General features: G+C 46.6%; 1 long non-coding RNA gene across 2 annotated transcripts; it reads left to right on the plus strand.

Annotated features, from left to right (window-relative positions):
- Positions 1-8,643: 8,643 nt before the first annotated feature.
- On the plus strand, positions 8,644-21,166 carry LOC147238962 (uncharacterized). Of its 2 annotated transcripts, XR_015111820.1 has the most exons (4): positions 8,644-16,352; positions 17,069-17,253; positions 18,443-18,523; positions 20,236-21,166. It is a non-coding gene; the product is annotated as an uncharacterized LOC147238962 (long non-coding RNA). The 2 variants fall into 2 exon arrangements; XR_015111821.1 differs by lacking the exon at positions 17,069-17,253 and having other exon boundaries at positions 13,887-16,352.
- Positions 21,167-21,964: the final 798 nt, after the last annotated feature.

Here is a 21,964-nt window from a genome sequence, read left to right on the forward strand (position 1 = left end):
GGCTCACAAACAATTAACAAAAAATATTTCATGAAAAGTTTTTAAAAAATGCCGCTTTGATGACCTCAACCGCATGTTTACGGCTCTGACTGAGTTGGTTTTCTGCATTGTTAAATAGAGGCTGTTGTTTTTGGCCCATGATGCGCCGCCCCTCACACCGCAGCCACGTTACCGTGCGGCTCTTGACGTTTTACTGCACATCAGAGGGGCTGTTTTCCTCCAGACCTCCTGGGGTGGCTCGACTGTGTCCTGGTCTAACCTGGAGGTCCGGACCTGATGATTCTGTACTTCAGGGACATGGAACAACGAGCCTGGCGTCCCTAGCGACGTCACCTCCCTTCCTGTTGTCGTATCAGCTGTCGCTCAGCGGTCGAGAGAGGACCGCCGCCTGTCGCCCTGGTGATGTTCAAACGTTGGCTCAAGGACCGTCTCCTCACAGCCGGGGAGGGGCCATCGTAGAGATTGGACTGATGTCACCGATGATGATGGATTCCCCACTGCTCTGATAAAACTCAGTATTTTTCCTGCTGTTTGTCTTCAACCACGTCGCAACACAATTCATCACGAGCGAAGAACCCCACGTAGGGGGTTGGGAGAGTCGCAGCAACTCCACAGAGAACAGACGAGTTGTCCCGGTCCTCAGGTACGGTCTCCTCACTCCTGAGACGGCACAGATACTTGTTGCTAGGAGGGAATACGTGAAAGTACCCTTCAGTTCTCTTCTACCCCCTGAGACCTTTATTGTACCTTTGAGGGAACCTGCATCGGCACATAAACCGTTCTGGTCTCTTGTTCTTGGACTCCTAATTGAAAGTTTAGACGAAGGTCACACAGGTGTGTGATGCCGAATGCTGGCTGCACATGTGACCAGACTCAGGTGATCTCCTCCACGTAGTGACGGTATCTCAGAATGTTCTGGGTCAGTTCAGTCAGTCACGGTAGGTTCTACATGTCTGACCCGTCAGAACCGCACCGCCAAGTGATGAGGAAAGTAAGATGGACCTGTGAGAGTCGGTGGCGTGAGACACGGGTGGGACAGTACCGCGGATGTCTCTCTGACGTGGTGACACTCATGTTACCCTGGTACCTGGACCTGGAGTGTTTCAACTCTTGTGGTTCTGGCCGATCTCTGCCGACCAACGCCCATGGGATTCTGAACGCCTGATAGTCGCAGAACAACGGCGAGGTCAGACGCTTCCTGTCTTCCTGACCAGAAACAGTGCTCACGCTCAGTTGACCTCAAACAAACCAGAGCAACGCCACGGCCATGTTGCTGGTAGGACTCCCTTTACCGCAGCGCAACTGCTGCGCGTCACTGGTCCTGAAGGCGTTGGATCGACTCCGACCTGTGGTGATTCCAACGTCTCTAATAGCCAAAAAAAAAACAGGGAGACGGTCGTCAGTGGGTCTGAGAGACGCGTCAGTCAGCACCTGACAGGAGGGCCGACGTGAGCGGCAGCTAAACATACCAGCAGGTAGCACCAGCTGACACGGACTCTGAGAGTGTACTGTTAGCATGTGTGTCTGTGTCTATTCTGTCCAACGGTCTGTGTCTAATGTGTCTGTGGTGCCATTTGAACTTGAGGTGGCATTCTATCCTGGTTCCGCCCCAGAGACACAACAATGATGTAGTCCTCCGGCTATGCAGTGGTTTCTACTTCAAATATACACTTCTGATACACACACACACACACACACACACACACACACACACACAAATGACCAGTTTGACCAGTGACACCATGTGTCCTCGCCAAAATCAGTCCTGACCCTGAGTCAAGAATGTTGTGGTTTAGTCTGTATATATTTGTGTGTGTGTGTGTGTATGTGCTGTGCTGTGTGTGTGTGTGTGTGTGTGTGTGTGTGTATGTGCATGTGTGTGTGTGCGCGTGTGTCATCGGTGGTTATGGATGTGACATCCTTGTGTGTAATGAGAGGAAGTTGGTTGGGCTTCAGCTCCAAACTCAGAGAGTTAATCTCAGGCCCGACACTCAAGGTTATCGAACACAAAACAGCAGAATAAATCATTCTTGTGACATCATAACACTATTCAGAGGGACACGCCCACTTTTAGAGAACTCCTCCCCATACACATTAGAAGATAGAAGCTCTTCTCTAGGGAGCTGAGACCCATGCTAGTTAGCTTAGCACAATGACTGGTGGCGGTTGGGAAGTGTTAGCATCAGCTAGCTAAGGTCCAGGTTCCTCATGTTAAACTGGTATTCATCACCAAGGTTACACGCAACCCTCCTTCTATTAATGCAGGCAGAGATTGAGCTATGCTAACACTTCCCACCCACTACCAGTCATTGTGCTAAGCTAACTAGGATGGGTCTCAGAGAAGGGTGGCGTGTTCCAGTTGCTGTTTCAAAGGTCCCAAACCAGTAGAACCATGATGGTGAACGTGTATGTAGCTTAAAAACATTGACGTGGTACAACGTCCATATACACACATGTAGGCTGCTGTGTGTGTGTGTGTGTGTGTGTGATACATCCCATAAACACCATAAACACACATGCGCACGCACACACACTCACAAAAAACACACATGCGCACGCACACACACTCAGAAATACACACACATGCACACACACACACACACACACAAAACATGTATACAGCTGTGTGAAATGTGTGTGTCTGTTTATGTGTGCATGTGTGTGCGAGTGTGTGTGTGCAAGTGTATGTGCGCATTTGTTTGTGCATGAGTGTGTATGCATGCGTATGTGTGTTCACTTGTGGTCTTACGTGTGTGTGTGCGTGTGTGTTGGTTTGTTTGTCCACATGTGTGTATGTATGCATGTGTTTATGTGTATGTGTATGTGTGTGTGTTTATGTGTATGTGTATGTGTGTGTGTTTATGTGTATGTATATGTGTGTGTGTTTATGTGTATGTATGCATGTGTATGTGTGTATGCGCTGACGTGGTGAATCTTGGGTCATGTGACTGACCAGCTGTCTCTGCTGCTGTCACCGCCGCCTGGTTTGCCTTTGCAGCAACATGTCCGACACTTGCTGGCCCTGCAGCGCTGGCCCTGCACGCCGCCCTCACGCTCCACTCTTCTTCTTCTGGTTGTTGCAGCCCTGCTGCCTCTACCGCCATCTCCGGCCGCCTGCCCCCCCCCCCGACCTGAAGGTGGAAGCACACCTGATGTGCCTGTGGAGACATTTCAGTTTGGCTCAAGCCTGCGTGACAACACAGTGAGAGGCTTGCATGACATCACGCTGCTGCCAGATCACGTGAGAGCTGGTGGGTCAGACCAGCTCCCACCCCTGAGGAGCTGGAAGGTCCTGGTGTCCGTCCGTTCTGTCTCAGGTCCGCTGGCTGCAGACGCTCCTCCAGGCGCAGTGGACGCCTCCTGACCAGAGGGAACGTCTTCAGGCAGTTTGGTTTTGTTGAACAAATCCTCATTCTTCTTTAATCGTTGCCCTTCTTCTTCTTCATCCTTGTGTCTCTCTCTCTCTCTGTCTGTCTCTCTCTCTGTCTGTCTCTCTCTGTCTCTCTCTCTCTGTCTGTCTCTCTCTCTGTCTCTCTCTCTTTCTCTCTCTCTCTCTGTCTGTCTCTGTCTCTCTCTGTCTCTGTCTCTCTCTGTCCTCCCTTAACAATGTCTGTGGTTCTTCTGTCATCATCAACATTCACAGTCAGGATACTTGTGTGTGTATGTTGGTGCAGGCAACCTGTTGACCTCACACACACACACACACACACACACACACACACACACACACACACACACACACACACACACACAGATGTAGATCTTCCACCAGGCCTCACGCATCGTCCAGCTCACCTGCACCCTCATCACGCCCCCTGATGCTATCTGTCATGTTACTGTTACCGTGGTGATAGCATCAGCACTTCCTCTCCGTGTTTACAGGTGAAAGGTTTGCTGGGCAGGTGTGTTGTGAGTCTGCTGCTGGAGTTTGTTCGTGTCGCTGTTCATTCTCCACATGGTTTGTGATGTCATCAGACGAGGACCAGATCAGCTGCTGGGCTGAACTCCATTCAGGAAACGAGCTTTTTAGGAGTTGTGTACTTGTCATCTTGAGGAGAGACGAGATTAATCACCGTATTGTAGTTTGTAGAAATGGACGTTGTGATGTCGATAATTCTGCTTGATTTTGATCCAGAAATCAGCCTCCAGCCCCTGGCCGAGTGCCAAAACCCTGGCGCCGTCATTGGAGTTAGGAAGATCAGCGGACCCCCGGGGGCCTCCTTCACAGGCCTGAAGTACTCGCTGTACCGCTCTAATATTTATTATGTGGAAACCGCTGGACTACTCACGTATGATAGCTTTAAATTAGACTCCGTAAACCATTAAACAGGAAGTAGTACTCAAGTACTGGCTGGTACTACATTTGTGTACCAGGTCATGTGATGTATGTGGAGTGTGTAAGGAACAGCCTTCTTCTGTGTGTTCTTCTGTGTTTTGTGTCGGAGGGTCACAGAGAGAACGAGGAGGGATCTCAGTCTTTGATACACACACACACACACACACACACACACACACACACACACACACACACACAGCAGCAGAACAACAGATAGAAAACATGTGGGACAATAACATGTGAGTCGCTCTCTAGTGTGACTAAAACACAGTGACGGACATGAACACGTATTAGTAGTAGTAGTAGTTGTAGTAGCAGCAGTAGTAGTTGTAGTAGTTGTAGTAGTCGTTGTTGTTGTAGTAGTAGTAGTAGTTGTAGAAGTAGTTGTAGTAGTAGGAGTAGCAGTAGTAGTTGTAGGAGTTGTTGTAGTCGTAGTTGTAGTAGTTGTAGTTGTAGTAGTAGAAGCAGTAGTAGTTGTGGTAATAGTAGAAGTAATGGTAGTAGTTTTTGAAGTAGTTGTAGTAGTAGTAGTTGTAGTAGTCGTAGTTGTAGTAGTAGTAGTTTTTGAAGTAGTTGTAGTAGTAGTAGTAGTTGTTGTTATAGTAGTAGTAGCAGTAGTAGTAGTAGTTGTAATTGTTGAAGTAATAGTTGTTGTTATAGTAGTAGTAGTAGTAGTTTTTGTAGTAGTAGTAGTAGTAGTGGTTGTAGTAGTAGTAGTAGTTGTTGTTGTTGTAGAAGTAGTTGTAGCTGTTGTAGTAGTAGTTGTAGGAGTAGTAGTTGCTGTTGCAGTAGTATTTGTAGTAGTTATAGTAGTAGTAGTTGTAGCAGTAGTTGTAGTCGTAGTTGTTGTTGTAGTAGTAGTTGTAGTAGGAGTTGTTGTAGTCGTAGTAGTAGTAGTAGTAGTTGTTGTAGTCGTAGTTGTAGTAGTTGTAGTAGTAGCAGTAGTAGTTGTAGTCATAGTAGTAGTAATAGTAGTGGTTTTTCAGTAGTAGTAGTAGTAGTAGTAGTAGTTGTTGTAGTAGTCGTAGTTGTAGTAGTATTTGTTGTAGTCGTAATAGTAGTATCGTAGTAGTAGTAATCGTAGTAGTAGTAGTTGTAGTAGTAGTAGTAGTAGTTGTGGTCATAGTAGTAGTAATAGTAGTAGTAGTAGTTGTAGTAGTAGTAGTTGTTGTTGTCGTGGTAGTCGTAGTAGTAGTTGTTTTAGTCGTAATAGTAGTAGTAGTAATAGTAGTAGTAGTAGTTGTAGTAGTAGTAGTTGTTGTTGTTGTTGTAGTAGTTGTAGTAGTAGTAGTAGTTGTAGTAGTAGTAGTTGTTGTTGTTGTGGTAGTCGTAGTAGTAGTTGTTTTAGTCGTAATAGTAGTAGTAGTAGTTGTAGTAGTAGTAGTTGTTGTAGTAGTATTTGTTGTAGTCGTAATAGTAGTAGTAGTGATCGTAGTAGTAGTAATCATCATAGTAGTAGTTGTAGTAGTATTTGTTGTAGTCGTAATAGTAGTAGTAGTAATCGTTGTAGTAGTAGTTGTAGTAGTAGTAGTAGTTGTTGTAGTAGTCGTAGTTGTAGTAGTATTTGTTGTAGTCGTAATAGTAGTAGTAGTAATCGTTGTAGTAGTAGTTGTAGTAGTAGTAGTAGTTTTTGTAGTAGTCGTAGTTGTAGTAGTATTTGTTGTAGTCGTAATAGTAGTAGTAGTAATCGTAGTAGTAGTAATTGTAGTAGTAGTAATAGTAGTAGTAGTAGTTGTAGTAGTAGTAGTTGTTGTTGTTGTAGTAGTTGTAGTAGTAGTAGTAGTTGTAGTAGTAGTAGTTGTTGTTGTTGTGGTAGTCGTAGTAGTAGTTGTTTTAGTCGTAATAGTAGTAGTAGTAATCGTAGTAGTAGTAATCGTAGTAGTAGCAGTGCGGTTCTCCTCCTGTTACTGAGATCAGGTTCCTTCCAGGGTCCAAATGCCTCTGGCTCTCATTTCTTGTAACTGTGTGTTAGATTGAGGCGCCATTGACTGACGCCGCCGGCACCGTGAAGCCAAACGCGTCCCAGCCGGAGATCTGCTGTCTCAGTCCAGGTGTTAGCCTCGCCCCAGGCCGGAGGGGATCCTAAGCCACCGCTGTGGTTTTGGGTCTGGCTAAATCCTGCAACATTACTCCGTGACGTAGCATCAGCCGGCGTTTCTACCTGCATCTCTGTGGTGTCACTCAGTTTCAGTGCGAGTGGCTGGAGATCCTCATCATTCTGACCTGCACCTCGACAGATTAGCTCACTCCATCTTAATCTGGACTACAACGGGATAAAACATCCAGAAATCATCAAGCCAGACATGCCAGAGGGAATCCTCCACCAGCTGTGGTTTTGGATCAGGCTACGTCTTGGAATACAGCACAGGTACATTACTGTAACACAGCCCAGACTCAGGGCCTCACACCCTCAGGCCAGAACCTCCCCGAGTTTGACTTTGACTTTGGGAGTAGACAAGACCTTGGAACTGATGGCTCTGGTAATGATAAGAAAATCAAGATGGAACTTACCTCTCATTACTGCTGGTAATTTTCCCCTCTGTGCTCCAGTTGGCCGGTCATGCGCCACATAGGTGGCCTGCTCTGAAGAACCACCAGATCGCAGCTTTAATTCCAGATATTAATCAGTGTGGGACCACAGTCTACTGCCAACATATCATAACCTTGGCTCGGTGTACGTCCTGGAATACAGGACAGAAACATTACTTCTTATACAGGCTGGAAAACCTCAGACTGACAGTAGGAATACTAAAACGCATGCTAGCTGTTAGCGATAAAAAGCTAGCACAGATATAAATAAGAAGCAATATATGATAATAATACTCAGCGTGAACAGAAGATTGAAGTCGTAGAGAAACTTGTGTCATCGGAAGATCCAGGTCCACCTAGCAGAAGTTGGTTCAACTCAAATTTATTAAAAAATGTAAATGATATTTTTGTTGTTTTTATGGTAAATGATTTCACATCAATTCCTCCAAATTATCAAGGAACAAGTCATCAAGTCATGTGACCTTCGTTCTTAGTTGAGTCCATCATGGCTGCCCAGTCGCAGTAAGATTACCAAGGTGAAGTACGACTGGAACTGACACTGAAAAGTTTTGTAGTAACAGAAGTACAACTACTAGCTCGCAGACCAAGACAAGCAGATGACTTGTATTTAGAGTAGTAGTACTGTGTCCTTTTAAGAACAGCAGTAATGTGTAAAACATTCATGGCGTCTCATCAAAGACCAGGACGGTGCCCGATGGCGGTTCCACGGTTCCCTCTGGGTTCTGCTCTCCTGTTATGAGATCAGAACAACAAAATATCTACGTTGGCTGCAACCGAATCCATCAATAAATGTGGTGATAGAACCCAAGAAGCTGTTGGCTGGAAATGCAAGATGATTGGATTAGAGGAGAGGAGTGCGGCTAGCACTGGCTGAGCTAATGAAGTACTGCAGGAGTACAGTAGGGGAACAGCAGAAGAGTACAGTGGAAAGTACAGTAGCAGTACAGTAGCAGTAGAATTCCTGCCCTCTAGTTCCTACGTTTGAAGGTTGAGCCTTTGTTTTTTTCATCCGTTCAAATTTGCAAGTTCAACTTCCTTTTTCAGTAAATGGAAAGAATGCTAACGCTACAGAACACCTAGAACCCAAGGGAACACATGGCCAACCCTGCCCCGTGGTTCCAGGTGCGACCGCACCGCCTGGCGTGCGGACCTGTCACCTGGCCAGGTGGACGACGCTCCCAGGGTGTTCCCCGTGATGACAAGTGCGCTAACTAGAGAGCCACTAAAACCATCTGTTGATGTTGCCATGGCGATACTCTCTATCAAACACACTGTGTTTAAACCATGCTTGTGAAACTCCGTGGTTACGTTTAGTATCCTGAGAAAGAGGATGAGTCTAGACAGCGCCCTCCGCTGGCCGTTAACAGCACTGCATTACTTGTGAGTGGCCCTTGTTGCAAAACCCCTGATCTCAGTCTCGTAGGCAGGTTATCATGTTGTTTCAGGACAAAGAGCGAGACACTGATGAATGGAATGTAAAGAAGGTTGGCGCGTCCTCAGGACTGAGGGGCTGAGAGGTCCCTGAATCTCTCTGATCTCCCCTGTGTTCTCCTCTCTGATCTTCCTCTCTGCTCTGTTGTCCTCACTGATAACCTTCGTGTCTCTGAACCTGGATAGTCAGACGCTCTGGTTCACCCGACCCGGCTGATGTTGAGGTGATTGTGGTCGTAGTCAGGAAACCATGGTTCAAACATAGTGTTGACCTTTGGGTGGGAAACGCCCCCCCCCCCCCCCATCACCCCCTTCGCTGATTCCAGACGTCTTCGGGAAATCAATAAATCACCTACAAAAGTCGATGTAGTTCTTAGCACCGTGGTGTTTTGTCCCCTGTGATGTCACTGTTGAAGGATTAGTTAATTCTATTGTCAGCGCCGAGCTGCTAACGACGCTAATGTCGCCACACAACTGCTAATGAAACTCTGTGTGTGTGTGTGTGTGTGTGTGTGTGTGTGTGTGTGTGTGTGTGTGTGTGTGTGTGTGTTTTCCTTTTTCTATAGAATGACCTCAGTTTGTTTGGGACGCTGTTGTGTCTGTAGACTCGTTGCTAAGGTCATCAGCTGGGTGTGTGTGTGTGTGTGTGTGTGTGTGTGTGTGTGTGTGTGTGTGTGTGTGTGTGTGTGTGTGTGTAGGGGATGTCTACTCTGTCTGGAGGCTCAATCTCAATGCTCCTCAGGTGGATGGATGGTTCCTGATTCTTCCTTCAACCTGGACAAACTCACCCAGATCCAACGATAAAGGCTCAATAATCACTCCTGTAGTAGGTAACAGTAGCTAGCAGCTAGTAGCAGTAGGTAGCTAGTAGTAGTTAGTAGCTAGTAGGTAGAAGTTGTTAGAGGTAGCTATAAGGACTAAGTAGTAGGTAGTGGTAGTTAGTAGTAGTTAGTAGCGAGAAGAAGTAAGCAGAAGTTAGTAGTAGCTCGTAGTAGTTAGTATGAAGTTGTAGTCTGTAGATAGTGGTAGGTAGTAGCTTGTAGTAGGTTGTAGTTAGTAGCTAGCAGTAGTAGTATTAGCTAGAGATAAGCAGTGAAACCCCAACATCTCTACACAGGTAAAGAAATAAATCTTCAAAAATTAAAAAAACCCCACGTGAGCCCCAGTAGCAGTGCCTGTACTGCAAACACAGGATGTTGATGACATTCCTCAGCAGTTTTCTTTCTACTTCCTGATTGTTGCCCTCAGTTACACTGTGGAACACAAAATGCTGGACTTTGAATGCATTTCCTTGGTTTTAAGTTCAAATGTCGTGAGTCAACTGTCGTGCCGCAGGAAGAAGATGTGTGTCTACAGCTTCAACATCCTGTAACTTTCAGACTCAGTTTTGTAGTTGTTCTGTTTTGTGGTACCTCTTAAGTCTGTACAGCTTTTAAAGTAATTCATCACAATTCCACGCACAGGCTTGTGATCGTCCTCCTGATGAGGACCTTTAATGGGCTGTTGTGTTGTGTTTGCCTGGGTTCTACATTTGCGTGTGTGTCCTCACACCTGAACCCCCCCCCCCCCCCCCTCACAACAGTGAGGCACAAGTAACGCTGCACTGATTCATAGAGGGACAGTAAAGACTGTTGCATAAACAGTTTTTTATTATTCCATGAAATCAATAAATAAGAAATGTATGAAGGTATATGTGTGTGTGTGTGTGTGTGTGTGTGTGTGTGTGTGTGTGTGTGTGTGTGTGCGTGTGCGTGTGTGTGTTTGGGATGTGAGTTGTCCTTGCTAAATGTTGTAGCTGAGTGTCAGTCTGATAAAACATCTTTTAGCACTTTGATGAAATTTATAACATATAGTCAACAACAGTAATCCATCAGTCACACACGCACACACGTGCGCGCGCACACACACACACACACAAACACACTGCTAACCACAGGATGATAATTTGAAAAATACAAAACCAGAAGAATCCTCTCTGTGAAGGACTGACTCTTTCTGTCTTTAATCTTCGGTTCTTTTCGTTTTCTCAGCAGTCGTAGTTAAAAACACCTGGTGCAGCTTCTCCTCGTGGCTCTTGTCCTGTGCCTCTCCTCCTCTTCCTCCTCGCGCCACATGTAGAGATACAGGACGATAACAGCAGAGGAGCTCAGCAGAAGCGACCTGCTTCGGTCTAGTAATCAATCAATAAGTGACTACTTTGAGTTGTGTAAATACAGCTAATAAATAGAGGAACACGTTTGAGTGATGAGCTCAGTGACGGCGTGAGCACAACCACATTCAGAGAAACTCTCTCACTGTCCATCGTCACCAGAGCCAGACCAGAAGATAGAGACCCTTCTCCAGCTGAGCGGAGAGCCACGCTAGTTAGCTTAGCCCAATGGCTGGTAGTGGGTGGGAAGTGTTAGCATCAGCTAGCTCAGGTCCAGGATGCTGGTGTGTCCAGCAGGAATCCTCCTCCTCATCATCATCAGTAGCAGCAGTCGCTCTTCTAGTCCTCAACAAACCTTTGGTTCTGTTGACCCAAGTTCCAATGGAGCTTTGGAGGTGCTGCGTCAAATCACTGCTCCCAGTCAGGAAAGTAGTTCCGGCTACGTGTCTGATTCTACCACTACAACGTCTCCTCACTTTAAACTGGTATTCATCACCAAGGTTACACACAACCCTCCTGATATTAGTGCAGGCAGAGACGCAGCTACGCTAACACTTCCCACCCACTTCCAGTCATTGTGCTAAGCTAACTAGCAGTCCACGGTTTTGTCAGGTTTGCTTTTTCAGACTTCATGTCACTTCTGTTGCTAACTCTGGTCTATGGGGGTCTCTTCTTTTCCACGTCTGCTCATTGAGGGGCAGTGAGGTTCCAGAACACAGACTTAGCTCCAAATTCAACTCACTGCAATGGCAATTAAGTTCTCCTGTTGCTGAAAGTGGTCCTGACGGAACTGTGTTTACTTTGGTTTGGTGATTCATGGAAATGTAGTGGTGTGTGCTGCCCTGACACCCCTCCTAGACAATGGTTGAGTCTCCCTGATGTTTCCAGCTGTGTATCTCGAGGAATTCCATCCAGTGTTCAGATGCACCATGTGAGGGTTCGTGGCAGTCTGAGCGTTCTGGCTCATCGGGTCCTGGTTCGTCTGCAGGCACGAGTCGATTGTTTGCACCTGAACTCTATTTTCATTGGATTAGCTAGAATGCTGCTGTTGACCAACCCTGAACTGTTCAGGGACCTCAAGAAAATAAACCCACATATTTGGGGGGTTTTAACATTCAAATGTGGATCCTCCGGGTTGGTTTGATGGGTCGGACTGTAAAGAGTTTCAGGCAATGACAGTAATCGGGACCAGGATGTTCTTTGTCCTGTGACTACAGGAGTGAACTTTGCAGAGTTTTATTATGATATATTTGCATGATGTTAATATGCTACGACTCCTATCTGGTCAACTGTTACATAACGTTGCTTTGTGTTATTTAGCATCTGGTAACCTTTGGCTGTCCTTCAGAGTCCAGCAGGGAGGCTGACATTCAACTGTTCTATGTCACAAATATCTAGTTCACTTGTTTACACGATAGAAGGTTTTCTGGTGTTGGGGATGAGCTGGGAGCGCAGCGCAGACTCTTCTTCTTCTGCTCTTCCTCGCCGGTGTGACTGTCTCCTGGATGACGGCTGCTGTCGGCCTGACTCTCTGACCTTCTGGGCTTCATTTCTCAGTGTTTATGTGGTTTGCGAGGAAATGACAGGCCCTGTTCTCATTGTACCATGTTGCAACTGTTCACAGCTGACTGCTCTGGTTGGGGAAACAGTGACTTCATGAGCTGAATATGCGTCCAGTAGTCGAGCGCTTTATGCCTTATATGATTTACAGCCCGTCGATCTCGAGGCCCAAATGGATTTGTTGGGCAGATTGTGTAAGATAAAATGAAAACCAGGGAAGGTCGGCGAGAGAATACACTTGAGACAAGAATGATGGATGGATTAAAAGTTATTTCAGGACAGAACACATATTGATCTCCATTAACAGAATGCAGGATCTGGACAGGACAAGATGTGGGTTTGGGATGGTTCTGGTTTCTGTTTGTGGTCAACATGTTTGATTACAAAGAAAAAGAAGGCATTGTAACTGCTAGCAAGGGTGAGTCCATCTGGATTCACCTACATACATCGCCTCCATACCTCAGAGCGGTTCTCGACCTGCAGGTGCTCCTGAAGAATGTTCCCTCAGAGAACAACAGCGGTACAGCCATATGACTTACAGAAAGCGTACTGCAGGGTACACAGTTTGGTTGCAGGTAGCAACCTTGTGTGGTTCTAGTATTTGTACCCTGTAGGTACACACTGGTACCTCGGAGTGTGAAGTTGCTCATTTGGCTTCTTGTCTTACCTCCCTTCCTTCTTTTCTGCCTCTCATTCTCTGTGTGTTTGAAGGTTCACTGGTTGAAACTTTGATGCTACCACTTATATAAATTTGCGTTGGGACATCCCTTCATCCCATGTTTGACGCATCCCTCACATGGATAGAAGGAAGGTTGGAGGGAGCAGGAGGATGCTGTCAGAGCCACGAGCCGTGACGGATCACCCCTCCTCTCTCGTTCAGCCTCTCTCTCAGCATCCGCGCGGGAGGAACAACCTCACGCCTTCAAGAGAATTAACTGGCAAATGTTTGTGCGTCTGCATTCGCAACAGAGCCATTACGTTGTCAGCTTGTCAGTCTCAGTAACGCAATGTCTCACTGTCCGGAAGTCTTCAGACGCATGGATGAACTGAGAAGATCTTGGTGGTCAAAGGTCGAGGTCACTAGTGACAGGCACACATCACCCATGCATACCACTACTTTGCAGTGTTGTTACTTTGAAGGCGGAGCTACATACATTGCTCCAATACTCGTGAAAAAACTGACCACAACTTCTGACGCGTAAATAATGCGAGGTAGCTGTCTGTCAACAACGTCACGCGACGGCATCCAGGAACCACAATGGGATTCATATTCTGATGAGATGCTGCGCCCTCGTGCGGCCAGAGGGTTTACTGTAGGTATAAATCTTCCATAAAACCCACCTGTGGCACCGAACCAGAGTCAACATGTCATCAGACGTTATTTTCCAACAGTGAATTCAATGTAAGAAGCTGCAGTCAGCAAATAAAATAAACTACATCAACTGCCGCCCAGCGCGCCACCGTCCCGAACCAGCGTGTCTCCATCATCAGAGCATCTTTTTCTGTTGGCGTTGGTCCCGTGGTGATGGCACATGATTTTAACAGAAGTTGTGCCACCACCACCACCGCTGCTGCATAATGAGGTGTCAGGAGGTCGCAGCCCTTTTCGTGGTCGTTTGAGTATTTCTAAAAGATTGGGGTGGTCTGTCTGAGGCCACGGACGCTTCCAGCAGTGTGTTCATGTGTCATTTTTCTTCTGTGTGTGTATTCAGGCTCACCTCTTATGTGTCTTTTCCAAGGTAGTTAGAAAATTTGGGAACGGACTCGGAATGCCAGCCTAGGAAAATAGCGTCTCAGCTCCTGTGTGTGTGTGTGTGTGTGTGTGTGTGGGGGGGGGGGGGGTCAGTTTTCTGGACAAGGAGCTGAAAGCTGTTGCTTGGAGAGGATTGGGTTTCAAATTGTTGATTGGAGCTCAGAGTGTGTGTGGAGACAGAGGATAATTAGCTTAATGGTCAAATGGCTCTGCTAAATCCTGTTAGCGTCCCTGTGAAAATCCAGAAATCCAAGGCACACACATGGATCCACGCTGGGAGAGAGTCTCTAAATACCAGCATACGGTTTCCATTGAGAAAATAAAGAGAGGCCAGTAGCGCAAGGATTCCCAGTGGACTTTTAGCTTCCATCATCATCACTGATCGTGTCCTCATGTTACCCGCATCTTTATTCAGTTGTTTCTCCCTCTTTTTTATGCTTTTATGACATTGAGAATTTGCTTAAAGATGTTGACACACACAACTGCAGACAATGTTTTAATATTTTCAAATCAAATTGTTAAAAAAATGTGCTCTAGCGTTCAGAGAGGGAGGACATCGTTCCCCAAAACACACAAAAAAGGATTTTGTTTTTGCAGTTTTATGTTTCCAAAGACAAGAATTCTTTCAGTGGTTTGATAGAAAAGCCATGTATTATTGAAATGTCAGCAATTTGTTTGAAGTGTAACATGAGTTCACACAACTGAGATGCTAACGTCAGCATGCTAACACGCTCACAGTGACAACCTTACACCCGGACTCCTCTAACATTACCTGCCGTCATTCATGTGATATTTCACCTGAGTGAAATACTGTCTTTTACTGAACAGCTACTAATCCATTTTTTTCTGTTGTATGATTCGTACGCTAGCCTCACACTAGCATATACTTGATTCTGATTTATTGTGCAGCTTCCGTGGAAGTTATTGTAAATAGAGGACTAACAGCAGATGAATTCCATAAAATGTCTGTTCACGATGACCAACACGTCATACGGTATAATCCAAGGTTAATTTACGCAGCTGTACGCTCAACACTCCACAAACACTTTGATTTGAGCTGAAATGACTTAAAGTAAACAGATTATTTTTTTTAACTTGCTATTTTTAGTGTAACTAGCACAAGCTAACTACCACTAGCTAGCTTTATTGCACTAGCTAGCAAGCTGTGTTACCTGGTGACAGATATTTTGAAAAGGCACCACACAGCATGGTGACGCGGGTCAGCTGAATTATCACTCAACAGCTGTCTGATAGTTAGCTGGACTACCTGGAAGTGACGCTGCTCACCGTGTTAACACCCAACTTTTAGCTTTGAATCACCATCTTCAAACCTTGTGGAGCTGAGGTTGACATGAATGACTGGTTGTTTCCTGAGACGGAGGGAAGGTTCCCACACACATTAGCACTGGCCTTCCTGAGTCTAAGGACTCTCATCTTGTAGTAATTAGAGTTAATTAGAAGCATGCGTTGTTTGTTCACAGCTTCCAACTCTCAGGTCTTACCCTCGTCAACACTTTCATTCTCTCTGTCTCTCTCTGTCTTTGTCATTTAATTAGTTTTCTTTCCCAGAGGGATTTATTGGCATGAAATGAAATGGGACCAAATTCTGATCCCAAATTGTAAACAGATTTGGTTGAAAGTGATGACAGTGTGATGAGTAACCACTGATTTATTCATATCTGTCCATTTTTTGACAACAAACTAAAAATTGGAAAGGAAGAGGGTCGTTAAATCACCGAAGCGTGAATGCCAGTTCACAGCCAGCCGGGGACGTGACCCCGACACACACCAGGGCCGTCCGCCATGCGTAACGTCAGCGGGGCGTAGCGGTTTTGTGTCGTGGTCTTGCAGCTGTGTGTTGTCAGGCGTCTTCAGGAGGATTCCCAGCCTGATCTATACTGATACAGCATCATTGATTGACCCTGGCGAGATTGATCCGTGACAGAGGTTTTGAGGCAGGTCCCTCAAGACCTGCCACTGGTTCCAGGCCGCTGCGGTGAGAGGAGCGCATCAGGTTGACTTGCTTCAATTTGGTTATGAGCTTCAGTAGTTTTGGGGGACATTTATTGTAAGTGTCAGGAACAAATAAACTCAGGACAGTTTTCATGAGTTTAGTGGATCTGGAGTTGTGTATTAGAGCAATATCGTGCTAGCTGGGCTGAATCATTGACTAAAAATGATAATTACTAAAATAGGCCTGAGATGAAATCACACGTGGGGGGGTGGTGTTAGAACAAGTTGCTCTGTGTCGGTTCTCCGCTCAGTTCAGGAGGTTCTTTCGTCTTTCATACCGAGATCATATTTACCTGATCATTAATGGCTTCAACTCTCAGGACACTGGTGTTATGTGTATTTCAGCCTTTAGTTGTATATATCACAATTGCTGTTGATATCACTCCCTGTTCTTTAAATGCCTCGATTTCCTGTTTGGTTTTGTTTTTCTGCTCTCCTCCATTACCTGCCCACCCTCGCTGCTGGATTCACCATTTCTGGACCTTTGCTGGATCAGGAACATTGGTGCGACATGACCTAGTTGTGGTAGAACCACTCAACGTGTGCCACAAACTCCACAGGTTCGTCAGTTTTTGGCTCTTAAGGAAGTCTGAAATTCATCCTGAACTGAACTTTGAGCCCGTTAGCTCAAATCTCCAGCCCGTTAGCTCAAATCTCCAGCCCGTTAGTTGACTCTGCGTTATCTGGCTGCTGTCGAGGATTTCCGCATGACTCATCGGCTGGATTAGGTCACACGAGGATGTTCTACTTCAAAAGAAGCTGGAAGAAGTCCATCAGATGTTGGCGCCTGTTAAAAGTCCCTCGTCTGAAGGCACCTTAAGAGTGACGGATCACGCCGGCGTTTTATCTGAAGGGTGCCGTAGCTCATCTTCAGGGTTCAGTCAACACCTGGAGCTGGTTTACGTGGAGACCAGGGCTGAGATCTGACACACAGACACACACACACATTTAACACAGTCAGGAAATGTGTCACAACTACAGTTTCCTTTTATCACCAGAATGACGTGAAGTATAATCGATGACCGGAATTCTAGTATCTGCAGTACTGTCCAGTCAGTGTTACACCACTGACTTGGGTGACTGACAGGTGTGTCACCTGTGTAAAGGCAGGTTGACCCTGGACACGTCACTGGTCAGGCTCCAGTCTTCAAGCCTGTGGTGGGGGAGACAAGGTCCAAACCCAGTATCTTGCCAATTACAGCACTGAAACTGGATTGAACATTAGTTGAGGAGCTGAGGAGTTCTGTTGATTCTGGTTGTTCATTTCTTGTTGTAGGACTGAAACTTCTGAGATATCAACCTGCGATGAAAAAAATAGATCTGCGTCCACGCAGTCACTTGTCCCACCAACAATTACATCGGTTATTGAGTGCAAAAACAGTTGCTATGGCAACATTTGGGATGGTGGATTGACCCCATGTGTTTGGACCCCCACCCCCTGTCGTGAAGCTGTGGTTCCATGTATGTATCAGCGTCGTGGTTTTCTGCTCTCCAGCTCCAAACTCCTCACTCAGATTTCCTCTTAAATAAAAGTCTTTGTGAATGTACATTGTTGCTAACCCAGCCTGAAGTCACTGGCTTGATTGTGAAATACAACTGCTGCTTCACCAAGAACTGAATGGGTCTGGCACGATTTCTCCCTGACCAGCTGATACTGTCACTTATTATGGGAAAGCTTTGCTGTCTGTTCCTGGAGTGAAGCAGCTTTTAGTTTTGGTTCTCCTCAAATCTGGAACAACTCTGACTCACTGATCTGATGTGTTACAGGAAAACACCAAAGTTCTGGGAAAGTCTCTTATTGTCCCCAGATCAACCACACTAATTAGTTCAGCACAATGGCTGGTAGTGGGTGGGAAGTGTTAGCATCAGCTAGCTCAGGTCCAGGCTAGTTAGCTTAGCCCAATGGCTGGTAGTGGGTGTGGAAGTGTTTGCATCAGCTAGCTCAGTTCGAGGCTAGTTAGCTTAGCCCAATGGCTGGTAGTGGGTGGAAGTGTTAGCATCAGCTAGCTCAGTTCCAGGCTAGTTAGCTTAGCCCAATGGCTGGTAGTGGGTGGAAGTGTTAGCATCAGCTAGCTCAGTTCCAGGCTAGTTAGCTTAGCCCAATGGCTGGTAGTGGGTGGGAAGTGTTAGCATCAGCTAGCTCAGGTCCAGGTTAGTTAGCTTAGCCCAATGGCTGGTAGTGGGTGGGAAGTGTTAGCATCAGCTAGCTCAGGTCCAGGATGCTGGTGTGTCCAACAGGAATCCTCCTCCTCCTCCTCATCAGTAGCAGCAGTCGCTCTTCTAGTCCTCAACAAACCTTTGGTTCTGTTGACCCAAGTTCCAGTGGAGCTTTGGAGGTGCTGCGTCAAATCACTGCGCCCAGTCAGGAAAGTAGTTCCGGCTATGTGTCTGATTCTACCACTACGTCTCCTCATGTCAAACTGGTATTCATCACCAAGGTTACACACAACCCTCCTGATATTAATGCAGGCAGAGACGGAGCTACGCTAACACTTCCCACCCACTACCAGTCATTGTGCTAAGCTAACTAGCCTGGGTCTCTGTCTTTTTCTCTGGACTATAGGAGAGTTCCCCTAAAAGTGGGCATATCCCTGTTATATCTTGTTTTCGTTTACATTTCTTGATACTTCTTTTGTTTGTCCTCCTACAGAAACATAGTCAGGTGAACCAGAATCCAAGATGTTGCCCCGGGGTATGCTGGGATACCGGCTCAGCAGCCAAAGAAGGACATGTAAAGTATTAAGAGTGAACTCTTCACTTCTCTGTCTTTGTTTCTTGTTGTTCTTTTGCTAATGAACAACAGTACTGTTCTCCTCCTCTTCCTCATCTCTCTCTTTTCTCTATTGCCCTCTCCTCTCTCCCTCCCTCCCTGGTCTTGTTCTCTTTTCCATAATAATTAGCTCCCTTCCAACCCGACTTCAAACCCTGTGGTCAGAAATCTGCATTCCGAGGATGGAGAGAAGCTGGGAAGAAGAAGAAGAAGAAGAAGAAGAGAAAGAGAGAGTTGAAGAGCGAGAGGGAGGGCAGTCGGATGAAAGAGGCCATTGTTCCTTCATCAGAGCAGATAGGAGCGGAGAACTGGAGGGCAAGAGAGAGAGAGTGTGATGGCGCTGATAGAGAAATGGAGTTTTCCTCCACAATTTAGATGCTAATGGCTTGATAGGGATGTTAGATCTTGGCCACACCTCCTCCCTCCTTCTTACATCCTTCTCTCTGTCATCATCTTTCCTGCCTGGCTCTTTTTCCACCCTGATTCTTTGCTTGCTTTCACTATGGGACACTAAACCTCCATCCTCCATCTGTCCTCCTTTCTCTTGATGTCCTTCTTGGCTGTTTTGTTTTCCTTCATTTGTCCTCTACCATGGTTTTTAACATGCTAACACCTGCTGCTAACCCTAACCCTAACCCTAACCCTAACCCTAACCCTAACCCTAACACATGCTAAAACATGCTAGCACATGCTAATGTCTTCCAATGGTTCGCAGTTTAAATACCAATTGCGGGTCACGTGACCCTGCAGTGGACAAGTATACAGTATATATCAGCTTTGATCAGATCTGATGTTATTGGTACTGCTGTCCAGATGTACTTCGACTCTTTTCAGTCCTAGAGCCAGACTGACAGAGAGCCACAGCTCTACTGAACCAAGTAGTCCTGTTTCCCTGGGCAGCAAAGAGTTCATGGACTTCTTTAATGACAAAATTCTCCTGATTAGAGAGAAACTTCTTCTCCTGCTGCCATCAGCTGACAACATGGCCCCTAGAACCCAGAACCTTAGAGGCAGCTGGAGGACCAGACACACACTTGGATAGTTTTTCTCCCATCAGCCTTCATGAGCTCAGTTCAATAATGTCCTCCTCTAAACCTCCACCTGTCTCCTGGACCCCATCCCAACTAAGCTGCTCCAAGACTCTCTCCCCTCGTTAGCCCCTCCCTCTTAGACATGATCAATGTGGCGCTGGTATCTGGTTCCGTCCCTCAGTCCTTTAAAGTAGCAGGAATTAAACTCCCTGTCAGATTCAGAACAGAATTTAAAATTCTTCTTCTACCATCAAAGTCCTCAACAATCAGGCTCCTTCATCCCTGACAGAGCTCCTAGTCCCCTATGATCCAGCTAGAGCCCTTCACTCCCAGGATGCAGGGTTCCTGCTGGTTCCTAGAGTTCTAACAGTAGAATGGAGCCAGAGCCTTCAGCTATCAGGCTCCCCTCCTGTGGAACCGTTTCCCAGTTTCAGTCCAGGACCCAGACCCCCTCTCTAGGTTTAAGAGCAGTCTTAAGACCTCCTTGTTGATCAGGCGTATAGTCAGGACTGCTTAGGCTGGCCCTTAGATCTGCTGCTATAGGCTCAGACTGCTAGGATCTCCCATGATGCACTGGGCTTCTCTCTCCTCCTCCTGTCCTCAGACATGTTACTAACTCCTCTTCTTCTCCCCTCATCCCAGATCCTGGTGCTGCTGGAGGAGGCTCCAGACCTGAAGAGGCTCTAGCTGCCACCCGTAGCTCCACCTGCTCACGTCCCCGTCTGTCCATCAGTCTCTCCTCCTTTCTCTCCCTCTTTCTCTCTGTCCCTCTCTTTCCTTCTGTCTCTCTGTCTTCCTCCATTCTCTGTCTTTGTCTCTGTCCATCAGTCTCTCCTCCTTTCTCTCCCTCTTTACCTCTGTCCCTGTCTTTCCTTCTGTCTCTCTGTCTTCCTCCATTCTCTGTCTTTGTCTCTGTCCATCAGTCTCTCCTCCTTTCTCTCCCTCTTTACCTCTGTCCCTCTCTTTCCTTCTGTCTCTCTGTCTTCCTCCATTCTCTGTCTTTGTCTCTGTCCATCAGTCTCTCCTCCTTTCTCTCCCTCTTTACCTCTGTCCCTGTCTCTCCTTCTGTCTCTCTGTCTTCCTCCATTCTCTGTCTTTGTCTCTGTCCATCAGTCTCTCCTCCTTTCTCTCCCTCTTTACCTCTGTCCCTGTCTCTCCTTCTGTCTCTCTGTCTTCCTCCATTCTCTGTCTTTGTCTCTGTCCATCAGTCTCTCCTCCTTTCTCTCCCTCTTTACCTCTGTCCCTGTCTCTCCTTCTGTCTCTCTGTCTTCCTCCATTCTCCCTCTTTGTCTCTGTCCATCAGTCTCTCCTCCTTTCTCTCTCTCTTTGTCCCTCTCTCTCCTTCTGTCTCTCTGTCCTCCTCCATTCTCTGTCTCTGTCTCTGTCCTGCTCTCCTGCTCTCTCTCCGTCCCCACTGATCCTGGATCTGCTCCACCTTCCTGCTGGTAAAGGAAGGTTCTGGTGGCTGCTGTTGCAGGATGTGCTGCTGATGGAGAATTGTTGGGTGGAGGTTCATTGAAGGAGGGAGGTGCTGGACCTGCTCTACTTGGACAGAGTCAGGACAGGACTTTGGTTGGGGTTTGGTGACACACTAATAAACTTGACTTGACTACTCTGAAATCTACCAGACTTTGATTCCATGGGCTCCGCCTCTTGAGGGCAGACGTCAGTAAACCACCTCAAGATGAGGTCCAGCGATCTCGTATCAATCAGCTCCATTGATCCTTGATGGTTTGAGGTTCCAGGAAGATTAGAGAGAAAGTTCTGTTTGCTTTCCTGGCAGCTCAACGAAGAAAATCACACCACTGAAATGACGGCATGTTAGTCACTGAAACACTGAAGGAAATTCTGAACACACACACACACACACACACACACACACACACACACACACACACACACTCCCACAGCTAACAAACACAACATACATGGACACCAGCGTGCAAACCATCAACATTTAAAACTGTTTCTTGTCAAATAGAGAAAACAAAAACCTGATTTCTTGAGAGAATTTTAATAAATGTATCATTTGACTGACCTACTAAGCTTTGGTGGGGGGGGGGACACCACCTGGGGGGGTGTCCCCCCCCCCCAGGTGGTGTCCCCCTAACATAAGAACTGCTTGGGTCCTTGCAGACATAGATCACATGCAGCACATTGATGATGCTTTATGTTCTGGTCCCATTCTGGTCATCGACTGAAGCCTGAACGCTCTACAAGCACCGGCCCGCTCAGATGTCTGGTCTGGTGGACGTGGCTGAGCTAAAACAACCGCAGAGAAGAAGACAACGTCCAACAGGACTGAAGATGACAAGAGGACAAAGTTCAGACAAACCCTCACACAGGAGGAGCGCCGTGTTTATGAACTCAC

Source organism: Aulostomus chinensis, chromosome 24 (genome assembly GCF_037954235.1).
Source record: "Aulostomus chinensis isolate RoL2024-O1b breed Wild chromosome 24, RoL_Achi_v1.0, whole genome shotgun sequence".
In the NCBI taxonomy this organism is placed as follows: Eukaryota; Metazoa; Chordata; class Actinopteri; order Syngnathiformes; family Aulostomidae; genus Aulostomus; species Aulostomus chinensis.